We start from the raw sequence: 11,193 nt of genomic DNA on the forward strand, positions 1-11,193 counted from the left end.
GCTGGATGCCTACCTGGCTGGACTCGTTTGAGTCCCGTTTCTCTTTTTGGGGTTTTTTGTTGTTCTCCCGCCCTGGCGGGGGGTCGGGCTAGAAGATCTACTAGGTCCCTTCCGACCCTTAATCTATGAATCTATGAAAACCTGTTTTCCACACCTCGTGCTAGAATCCTACCCCTTCCCATTCTGCATCTATATAACCCCTTATTCTTTCCATCTTCACCCACTGTGTGGCCCTTCAAGCTGCTTGCTTCCCACCCCCTCCTGTCCCTGCATTTTTTCAATTCCATTCATTCCAGGCAAGAGGATTCCTATTCCAGGAGGGACTTTGGGAGATTTTCATCTTCATTTCTTTAAAGCTTAGGGCCAGAAAAGGATGATGATGTTGACTCCTGATGCAGCACTGAAAGGCAACCCAAGGAAAAGAAATTATGATGTTGGCTGTAATGACTACAGTAAAGATGAGGACAACTATAATCATTTGACTAAAAGAAGGATAGTGCAGTGCAGGCATGAGGAAGTCAATCTCAAAGTCAGAACTAGTGAGGAGCTGGATGCCTGGTTATACACGAGACAGGTGCATAACTACTCAGGCTCACACGTAAACTACTGGTGTGTGTGTCACTTCTGCATAAAATCTATGGAAAAAGGAGTTGTTATAGCTTCCATCCATAAAGCCTTAGTTAGGTAGCCAAAGAGCTAACAGATTTTGATATTTGCACTGTAGGTCCCTCATTCTTTCCCAGTACATTGGCCAAGAGGAAGTTGTTACATGTACCTGGGCACTGTTGGCCAAAAGGACAGAGAAGGCAAGGGCACCTAGTGTGGAATACTGACAAGTACGTGCATGATAACACTGATGGAAAAACTTAAATATTTGTTTTCCTTGCATTGATTCAAAGGAGAGATGCACTATGACCTATCACATATCTGACTCCTGCTGTGCACAAGAGCTTTGCCCTGCCCTTTGCCTTTTACTGTACCCACCCCAAGTTAACTTAGAAGCTCTAGGCTCCCTGTAGTGGGCAGGAAGTCAGCATGGGAAGTGAGTTTTAATAGTATTGCAGAGCTTGCAATTATAAAAAAAATCATCAGCTCAAACAGTATACCAGATACGATTAGAGGCCTTATAGAATTCTACATACCCTATATCTTGGCATAGCTTCATCCCATTTTACACTCTACCTTTTACAAAAATGTATTACCCTAGCCTTTGTGTTTCTTTCCTTGTCTTTTCCCACTTGCACCACTTTTTTTTACCATGCTGCAGGAGTATATGATTTATATTGCAAACATATCCTTGAAGTTGTTTGTCCTGAAGCATAAAATATAATCTAGATTACAAGAGAATCTTATAAAAATAAATGCCAAGCTATCTACCACCTGATGACTATGACTCCCTCAAGGTAGATTATGAATGATTCAAACTGTAAGGATTAGGACCATTTATTAGGCCTGTGCGAGTAGGCAGCTATTCAACCTGGCTGCTTTTGGATGCCAGGGATCCGATCCAGAGCTCCGGACTGGGTTCCTGCTTTGACCCGGCCGAAGTGGCTCCAAAAATTTGGAGCCGCCTCAGAGATCTGGCCATAGGGTATAATGGGGAACCAATGAAATATCTATAACTTTGTTGTTTTTTGTCTGATTTGGATGAAACTTGCAGGGGTGGTAGTGAAGAAAAAGTAAATAGGGAGATAGGCATGTGTGAATCCTGGCAGCCAGTTCTGCCTACCAGCCCTTTTACTTCAGCAGCCAATTCCACTCACCAGCAGGAGCTGGTGACTAAGGAAATAGGCAATAGCAACTGAAGTTGAGGAGACCGGGAGTGCCTGACCCTGCGACAGCAGGACATAAGCTAACAGGCTTGTGGAAACACTGCTGTAGTAACTCTTCCTAACTGTCTTTACTAGTGGTGTCACATAACCATTGAGCTGGAATGCTGACAGGTGAGAGACATCTGGAAGAGCACAGCTGAGAACCTGCCCAGAGGGAGGGTTAGCAATAGCCAATAAGATTTTATTTGAAATGGACCCACTTTAAAACAACTGCAGATAATGTACAGCAATTGGTTGTTTGCCAAGTTTTCTTGGATTAACATTTCAGGTGGCCATACTTGATAAATCATTAAATATTGGACTTTAGTATCCATGCTCCTTAAAAATATCGAAATTAGAAATTCTTAACTAAAATCATAGGAAATCATAGTAAGTTAGAGTTGGAAGGGACCTCAGGAGATCAAGTAGTTCAACCCCTTGCTCCAAGCCCCTACCAACACCACCTTCTCAAAAATAAGAATAAAAAAGCAATCCAATAGTGAATGTTGAGAAGTCCAAATCCTTGCTACCTAGGCAGACCATTTACCATCCCAGGTAATCACAGTGTAGATTTTATAGTATTTGATTATATTTACAGCTATGTCTGAAATGTATTTTTCCCTAAAAATAAAATAGAAAGAACTTACCAGAATATTAACCTTTTTCCCTCATGAGATAGTATGGACAATACACTGATAAAAAAAAAATTCCAGTTTTATGGTGCATATGCAGAGGAACCACCACAAAACAGGGAGTCATGTCACTGTACATGGGATATGGAGTTCATTTCTGGGTGCTGTATTATAAGGAAGATATTGAGAAATCTGAAATGGTTCAGAGATTATCTACTACTGAATAATTAGTGGAGTGTAGGAGTTGTTAAATTTAAAGGCTGAAAAAGTGTTTTGAAATCTTACTCCAGAGTAGTATGGCTAAGTAAAAAGCACTAAGGCCAAGTGAACCTGTGTTGCAATTCAGATGATTGGAAGTACAAGTCCTGATTTGAATGCATATTTTACCTGCCAAAAAACAAGTTTGGGTCCTTCACCAGTCTGAAAATGTGCAGGTGAATCACTTTCCTCCCTTCATCTGAACCCCCAAAAAGATCTGCCTAGAATGGACTCTCATTGTTTGAAATTATTCTAATTTATTCAGGGAGTTGTGAAATGAAACTAATGTGGAAACACAGAAAGAGGTAAATTATCTGAGCTGTAATAAAAAAATCGTCCCCATTTATTCATGTTAAAAAAAGTTCAGTGCAACTCACAGTTTAATAGCAAAGGGCTGAGCTAGCAAGGAATCTACAGGAGATTCAGAGAATATAACACAAAAATGAAATGCAATTATGCAATTGGCAGTGATGGTTTCCCTTTATGAAGTAACTATGCAGCCAGGCTGGCAGGGCAGAGCTGAGTTCAGCAGAGTTCAGAGCTGAAAATGCCATTTATATGCTGGACTTTGAGGCTGCATCCAGATAAGTGAGGCCGTGCACTATGTGGCACTGCAGACACATCTGTGGTGCCTCACACTGCATATTCAGGTGTTCTCCACACTTCAAGGTAACCACATGGTGTGCTTTTTTGACCCTGGGAGATCCTGGGGTCAAAAGCACCGTGCAAAAAAAAAACCAGAGCCCAAAACCAGAGCCGGGCTGGCCGGAGCCATGCTCCAGGTGCCAGCCAGGCTCCAAGCGGCAGAATCGCCACTGCTGCATCCCCAGGAGGCCCCCAGGACTCCAGGGAAGGCTGCTGGGTCCAGGACAGTGCTGGCCCCAGCCTCCCCTACTGCCCCCAGGTCACTTGCCACCCACCAGAGGGCACCTGGCATAGGCGTTCCACAGGGACAGCTAGCACATCGTGTCCTGCTGCTGCTTGTTCCCAAGAAAACAAATGTGCATGCTTGTGTAGATGCAGCCTGACGCACAATGCTACTGCCAACAGTCTGAATAAACACTGGGTACAAAGAAACAGCCTGTAGTGAATTCTCTCCCTGGTCAGCCCTAGCGTGGACTGGGAACTGGGTGAACAAAAGCCAAATAAGGTTTACAGTGCAACACATCAGGGTACTTATTAACAAGCTGTCTGCTTTTGTCCTCCTTTGTCCTTCCACCAGAAAAGTCTTAACTTTATTACAGCAAGGGAGTCTGTTAACCCCTGGGCCATCAAGTCTAGTTCACTGCATTCATAGACAACTCTTTATTCAAGGAATCCTAAAACTTGTTCACTCCAGCTCCTCTCACACACTACAGCAACAAAGTACCTTCTTAAAAAAACATAAAAAAGCAGACTTAAGGTAAAGTGCAGTAAAGACTACTGATAGTTCATATGCACAAATGAAAAGTCAAGTGAACCTGATTTGGACAGAGTCTCTGTCACACACAACTAGCTAAACAAGATGAGCAAGCTCCTTTTTTTCAGCTTATCTATAGCTTGACATTCAGGCCGCCTTCAGAACTGTTCAGTGTTAGGCAAACAACATCTTCTCTGTCCTTAGGACCAAAAGATACAAGTGTGAACTAGCACAAATAATTCAAAGTACCTCAGGAAAAAAAAACCTACACCACCCTAAGGTTAAGCCTTTCCAAACACAGTACAGGTTCCTTTCCAACTTTCCAATACCCAACAGAGCTTACTAAAAAAACAAAATATAAATGCATACATACATTACACAGATTATTATTTCAGGTTCATCTCAGGGGAAAACTCTAAAGCCAAGAGTGCATCATGGCGTGGATAAACACAATGTTGTAGTGCCTGAGTAGTATTATAAAGAGTTAAGGGATGCATGGCTTTATAGCACTAAAAATCCATCTAAACTAGATGAAAAGATGACCCAAGATGGAATATGAAACAGGAACAACTCTGAAGTGCTCTAGATTGTATCTTTTCTCCCTGCTAGAGCATGACAGGAAGCTGGCAGCAAGTGTTGGTCCTGGACACCCAGGAAGAGCCATCAAAATGATGCCCAAGAAAGCCCTGGCACCAATCCTTTGTCATTCAAATGCAGGAGAGATCAGCACAAGTGTCTCAGAAAAATCACGTGCCAGAGTATTAGATAAGGAGAGGCAAGAAATCCACATCCAGACCTGGTAGCAATTATCTGGCAGCAAGTTACAGATTAGAAAACAGATGTAAAATGCATATCTTAGCAGGATGTGTCAGATAAAAAAAGCACAGCATCCAGTTTGTCTGATAAAAAGCAATGCTGCAGAATTCAGCTGCTCTGATGGTTGGCGGTATGTCAATTATGGTGATGGTTGGGATGTGTTGAAAGATTTTGCATTTGCTATTTTGGATGAGTAATGTTCCAGTTGTTCACTGATCAGCAAGATGGGGTGTTTGCTCCTAATCATGAATTACCTGAAAACCAGAGGGGAGGGGGAGAATTTTTCTCTCGAAGTGTGGGCCTCTTCAAGTATAGGCTGTATATGATTTGATGATCCTTCTTAAAGTTTCCAGTACTTGATGGTATACAACAGCCAGGGGTGTGCACTTGATGTAGGGGCATCATCTGTATTGCTGGTTAAGGCAAAGTATCTGGGTGGCTCATTCCAAGTTGAAGTCTCTTTTGCTGCCGGAGCGTCCTTGATACAAAATGCAGACAAGGTTCTTTGGGTAGATGTGATATCTATCATTAAACCAACTAAATAGTTGGGGAAATTGTTCTTTGCAAGCTTTTGGGCACATATATACCCTTCTTCAGGTGAGAGTCTGCTGAAGAGTATGCCTGACGAAGAGTGTTTGTGCTTGAAAGTTTGCAAAGAACAATTTTTCCAGCTATTTAGTTGGTCTAATAAAAGATATCACATCAGCCCAAAGAGCCTTGTCTGCCCATGTCCTTAGACCAACATGGCTACAACCAACAACCCATGATAGGTAAAGCCAGCTATTAGTACTGAAATAATCTATGGATCCTACACATGTCTATGACAGTGTGATATATGTCACCCAGTGCATCTGTTGTTCTCATTGAAACTACGTGAGTGAAACCAAACAGCTCCTGTGCATCAGAATGAACTAAATGATAAAGGGCATGAATACCACATCACCAGAGGGAGAACATATTACGAAAAACAAAATCTCTGACTTCACTGTCCTTGTGCTTGAGGGGCACAGAGATAAGCCAGAGAGAAATAAGAAAATCTTCTTTATTAGGAACCAAAGCTGTTTTAGTTTTGAATCGTTTCTGTTGAACCCCTTCCAAGAACATTAAAAGCTGGTTTAAACTGGTTCTCAAAGGCCTCCAAAACCAAAAAGGCCTCTCAAACTTTCCCACCATTTTATCTAATAACATCTTTCCTATTTAAGCTAAATCTTAAATACAAACTAGAAACAAGCAAAGCTGCTATTATTCTACATTGTTACTCCAGAAGGGAAGAAAAATAAAATATTGATAAAAATGTATGCCTTTTTTATTTTTATATTCTTTTACTGTTAAAGTATTCATTTATTCATTCTGCACTGAATAAAGTCCCTTTCCTTTGGGGTTGCCTACATAGTCCCATGTCATGTAAAAAAAAAAAAATTGGCAGGAGTAAATTTTGAGGGGTTCAACTGGAAAACTAGTAAGTAGTCAATTATTTCCCTTCTATATACCACAAGTAAAACTTGCTGAGTACAATTTTTCCCCCCAAAAAATGACTATTAAAAGAGGGATTTTCACAATGGAGGAAATAATGGATAAGATTTAAACCTAGACCCCATTCTTGCAAATGTAAGCAGCTGAAAGGTAGGCTCCTAAGTTTTGCTTAACTAGTAAGTAGTATAATATTTAGAGGTGCTGAGGTCTCGTGAGGTCCAATCAGGTCAACTGGACCTGCAGGTGATAAATATGGATTGTACCCTAAACATTTCAGCCTATTAGATTGTCACCTGTGTCCCATCATTTTTTCTTGCCCTATTTATTCTTACCTAAGACATTTATGTTTCAGTGAGAGCACTGCCCTCTCAAAGCCCATCATCCCTTCCCATCCAATCCTTCACCAAACTCAGTCTTCCTCAGTGGGTGCGTCTACACAAGACACTGCACAGTAGCCTAAAACACTATGCAGTAGTGTGCCAGACAAAAACCATGCTAGCATGCTACTGCGCAATATTATTAGGCTACTATGCAGTAACCATCAAAAAAACATTCACTGGTGCTACTGCACATTAACTGTAGTTACTGTGCATTTATTTAGTACTTCATTAAGGAAGTACTAAACTAAATGCACAGTAATTACTGCGTATTAATGAATGTGTAGACACACCCATTAAGTATGTGGCACTGCATTCATTTCCGTGGTAAGAAGCTATGACATCACTCACACAAAATCATGATCTTGCTTCAAAATCAGGCAGGGGAAGAAAATGCAATGCAAGATATAAAGATTTTAGTCATGCACCAATTTCGGAAATCACTGCAAAGGGGGAGGCAAAAGTGACTGAATAGCTGTTTAGGATACTCTTCACTGAAGTGTAGTATAAAAGACGTCTGAGCTTGCTCTCAATGAGCTAGCTTGGATGTCCAAAAGGTATTAGAAGAGAAACTATAAAACCACCTCCCTCTTTGGGAAGCAAGAGTATTTTATTTCTAGGGATAACTGGCTGTGAAGTAAAATTCACCTATAAATCAGTATAATTTGATTTCCTACAAGACATTTAAAGAGCATCCACCTGACAGAGTTCCTGAAACATTCTGCTGAATGACAGAATGGGCTTGGCTCTTAATTGGATAACAAGCTTTTTCACTTTAGCTAATTTTTCAACCTGTTTTGGACTTAACTGCAGAAATTTCTACAGAGTTCCCCAAGACAGTATCTTGAGGCAGTTTGGGCTTTTGGTTCACTAAGCACAAGTTTTCCTGGCCCAGGATTTTCAGCCATTGATGATGTCCTCAGTTAGCACAGATCTGTGGGAACATCTTCTTGTGAATAGGACATAGTCCTGTGATCATATTTAATGGCTTCTAAACAGTGAAAGAGGGCTTGATGGTCCACTCTGAGATGTTTCTGGCTGGCCAAAAAAACCCCTTTCTCTGGGAAACGTGAAGAAAAGAAACATAACATTTTCTTTTCATGTAAACTAGTCAGAAAAAAACTGAACACACTAAATTACCTAAAGTACCTATCTCCTCATAGCTTGGCTTTTCCCTAATTTGAATGCAGATCCAAATGCTTAAAATAATGGTAGGAGTAACTTTTCTAATTTGTGAAACAATCAATCACTACAACTGAGGAGCCTGAATAGTAAGAGCAAACAATGAATGACTACAATTGATTGTTTCTAATAGGTATTGAATACCTTGTGGACTCTCACAAGCAATCAGTTCTTTGCTTTCCAACAAGTGGCACTGTCCTCATCAGAAGTCCAGGCACTTTTCTTACTATATATTAATGTTACCCAATATTCATATTCAGCTGCTACAGTAGGTTTGAAACCATTCCTGCCTGCAGAGTTTCAGGCCAAAGCCCTACACTTTTGCTGTTCTTTTCTCTAGGCCCTGAAATGCAACCAGTGTCATTTGTGATGTCGTCCCAGCTGTTAAATTATTCTGGACATGTTTTAGGGTTATACACAATTTTTGAAAACTGCATCCCAAGATTTTAAAATCCTGCTTTCTGTTCATTTTATAAACACAAACAAAATCTCTAAATAGGGGACTTCTTGAGTCAGGGAGTGATTGAGATGTGGGCAGTCGGGGCTTGGTGCTAGATGGTCACAAGCCAGGAGTGGGCACCAGGGGGCATGAAAAAGAACTAATTAGAGCTAAAATAAGGCTAATTATTTCAAATTTGGGAATACTAAAGGGAAAAAAATCCTTCCTAAACCCTGCATATAGCCAACTCAGGCCTTGAAATATGAATCTTGATCAGAGTCATTGTTCAGTTGCTATAAGTATGTTGAGGACAATGTGAGTTATCCTGTTTTCTCCATGGTCCATGAAGGAAATATATAAACAGGGGAATTCAGTTTTCAAGCCCATAATACATTAGCACAACCTTGCAGACAGACTCCCTGCATGTGCAGCCTATACAATGTGTCCTAAAAGCTGAAATGAAACATATAATTTATGGAGATATCTGTATGTTGTCAATGCTCATCAGTGTTGATGTAGGACCTTTTGATTTATGGTATGGTGTCTGGACATTGATTCTCTATTGAGGAAGAAACCTTCCACCAGTTCATTAAATCTAATAATTGCATATTCCCATTTGGGGCCAGTATTGGTAAGATGGTGAGCACAAAGCACATATAACTGCTTTTATATTAATTGTTATTCTAGCTGCATCCAAACCTAGGCAAGACTACCAACCACAAGAACTCCTGTACTGAGGAGTTTATCAAGAAAATTAGACATACCTTACCAAGGAGAAAAAAGATACTAACAAGAGGATGAAGAAGGGAAGATGGCACTAGAATCAACATAATTACATAGTAAGTGTAGTCTGGTGTATAATATGGTGAAGTGATAAGGACTGGAGTGTTTTTCTTGAGGAAATGGACATCTTAACTGGCTATTACCAATATGTCTTTTTTTTTCTTTTTTCAAATAACATCACAGACTTGTGAGGGAGCTGGATATTAATTTGGAATCTGAGACAAGTGACTTGAAAATTTCTAATCCGCCATTACCCAAGACCTCAGAATCTGTCACTTCTGTGGCAATCTAACCTAATGTATTATATTCTGTATGCCTATTATTTATATTAAAAATCCATATTAAATAGACATGTCAGTAAACATTTTACAGATTTAATTTTCTAGAATCTCACTAAATTAATTAGTGAATGCAATGATCAAATAAGGTATCATCAAAAGTGAATAATTAAATCAGTGGCTTCAAATTTGCAAACTACTAAATTATCACAGCAGGAAATCAAATAGCATTATGCAGATGACAGTATAAGGAATTATTTTAATTTAACATCTGGGAGAATTTGACAAGGAACCAGTTTTCTATAAATCTAAGACTCCAACCAGTATTTTACCAATGGTGTACTGTCCCTGGTATACTGCCTAAAATTGGGAGATATGCATGACAGAATGGTGGGGGCTTGGGTATGTTTGCTGTGTAAGCATATGGAATAGGAAAATTTGCCCTGACCTCTGTAGAGGTAAAAAAAAAAAATGTAAAAATTATTTTAACCATACTTTGTAGTTAAACAACATTTTAAAAGATACTTAGAACATGGTATGGTTATCACCAGGTACATATGTCTGTAAACTGTATTACTTGTTTCATTCAGAAGCGGGGAGCATATTGGAGCCTGGAGCACACCTTCCCACTTTTTTTTCCAAGGGCAAAATTCAATAAATAAGAAATAATAATGAAAGCTAATAGCATTATATTCTAAAGATAATTTATTACCTAATAAGAGCTTGCTCTGGAGAGGCAACATATATTGTGTAACATCATCCTGCAAAGAATTGGAGGTGAGATACGGAGATTATCTGATTTGAATGGATACTGCTCAATTAGAAAAAAATTCTGACTCTGAAAAGTGAATTAATATTTCCAATAAATAACTGTCATTTTTTCAGATTTGCCTCTGGACTCTATAATCTTTTTATCAAAAATAGCACTTTGGAAAATAGTTGATGGATTAATATAGTAAATTGGGGTTCTCCAAGGTTTGCTTCAAGGTTTCTTGCCCTAATATTTAGTTACACTAGATTGAAATAGAGGTAATATTTCCTGATTTACAGAGATTCAATAGTATGTGTCACGTGGAGGAATTGTTTGTAAACATCAGGACCATACACAGTCTGGAGTAACTTACTCAGGCAGCCAAACCCTAAGAAGTATTTAATAATTGTTTTCATCTTGGGGGCGTACCTGGCTCTGTTGGCGTGAATAGTGGGGTGAGTGGCTGGAAGCCCCAGAGGTTGAGATTTCAAGGCTATAGCAGAAATGCTCATGGTACAGCCCTGTCAAATTCCAGTGAATCTGCAAATCCAGCTAAATACTGTCGGGGAAAAAGGTCAGCTACTGCATAGCACCCATACACCGAAGGGTGGGCTCATACACCGAAGAGCACTGGCCACGTCCCATCTCTGGGCTCGTTCCTAGCTGCGATCAATTCGGCACAGAACGAGGGAGTGTCAGCATGTGAGTTTATTGCTCTGCAGAGGGGTTGCTTAATGTCACAAAGACAGGGAGCTCCCCTGACCTGAGTCTGCAGCTTGGTATTTATACATTAACCATTACATTGCTGCGTGTGCGTTCAGGCTTTTCCGCTTGTGTTACAAAGTTGCAAGATGCCCAGAACAAGTTTGGGCTGCTTGAGACCGGTTTTGCGGCTAACATTTCGCTTACTGTCAGCAAAGGGGAAAAGGTCATCTGCTTTTCAAGGGTCATCTGTTGTTTTTTTTTATGATTGTTTTTTTCTCTTACAATACCA

This window comes from Gavialis gangeticus, unplaced genomic scaffold (assembly GCF_001723915.1).
Source record: "Gavialis gangeticus isolate Ggan-Ray unplaced genomic scaffold, GavGan_comp1, whole genome shotgun sequence".
In the NCBI taxonomy this organism is placed as follows: Eukaryota; Metazoa; Chordata; order Crocodylia; family Gavialidae; genus Gavialis; species Gavialis gangeticus.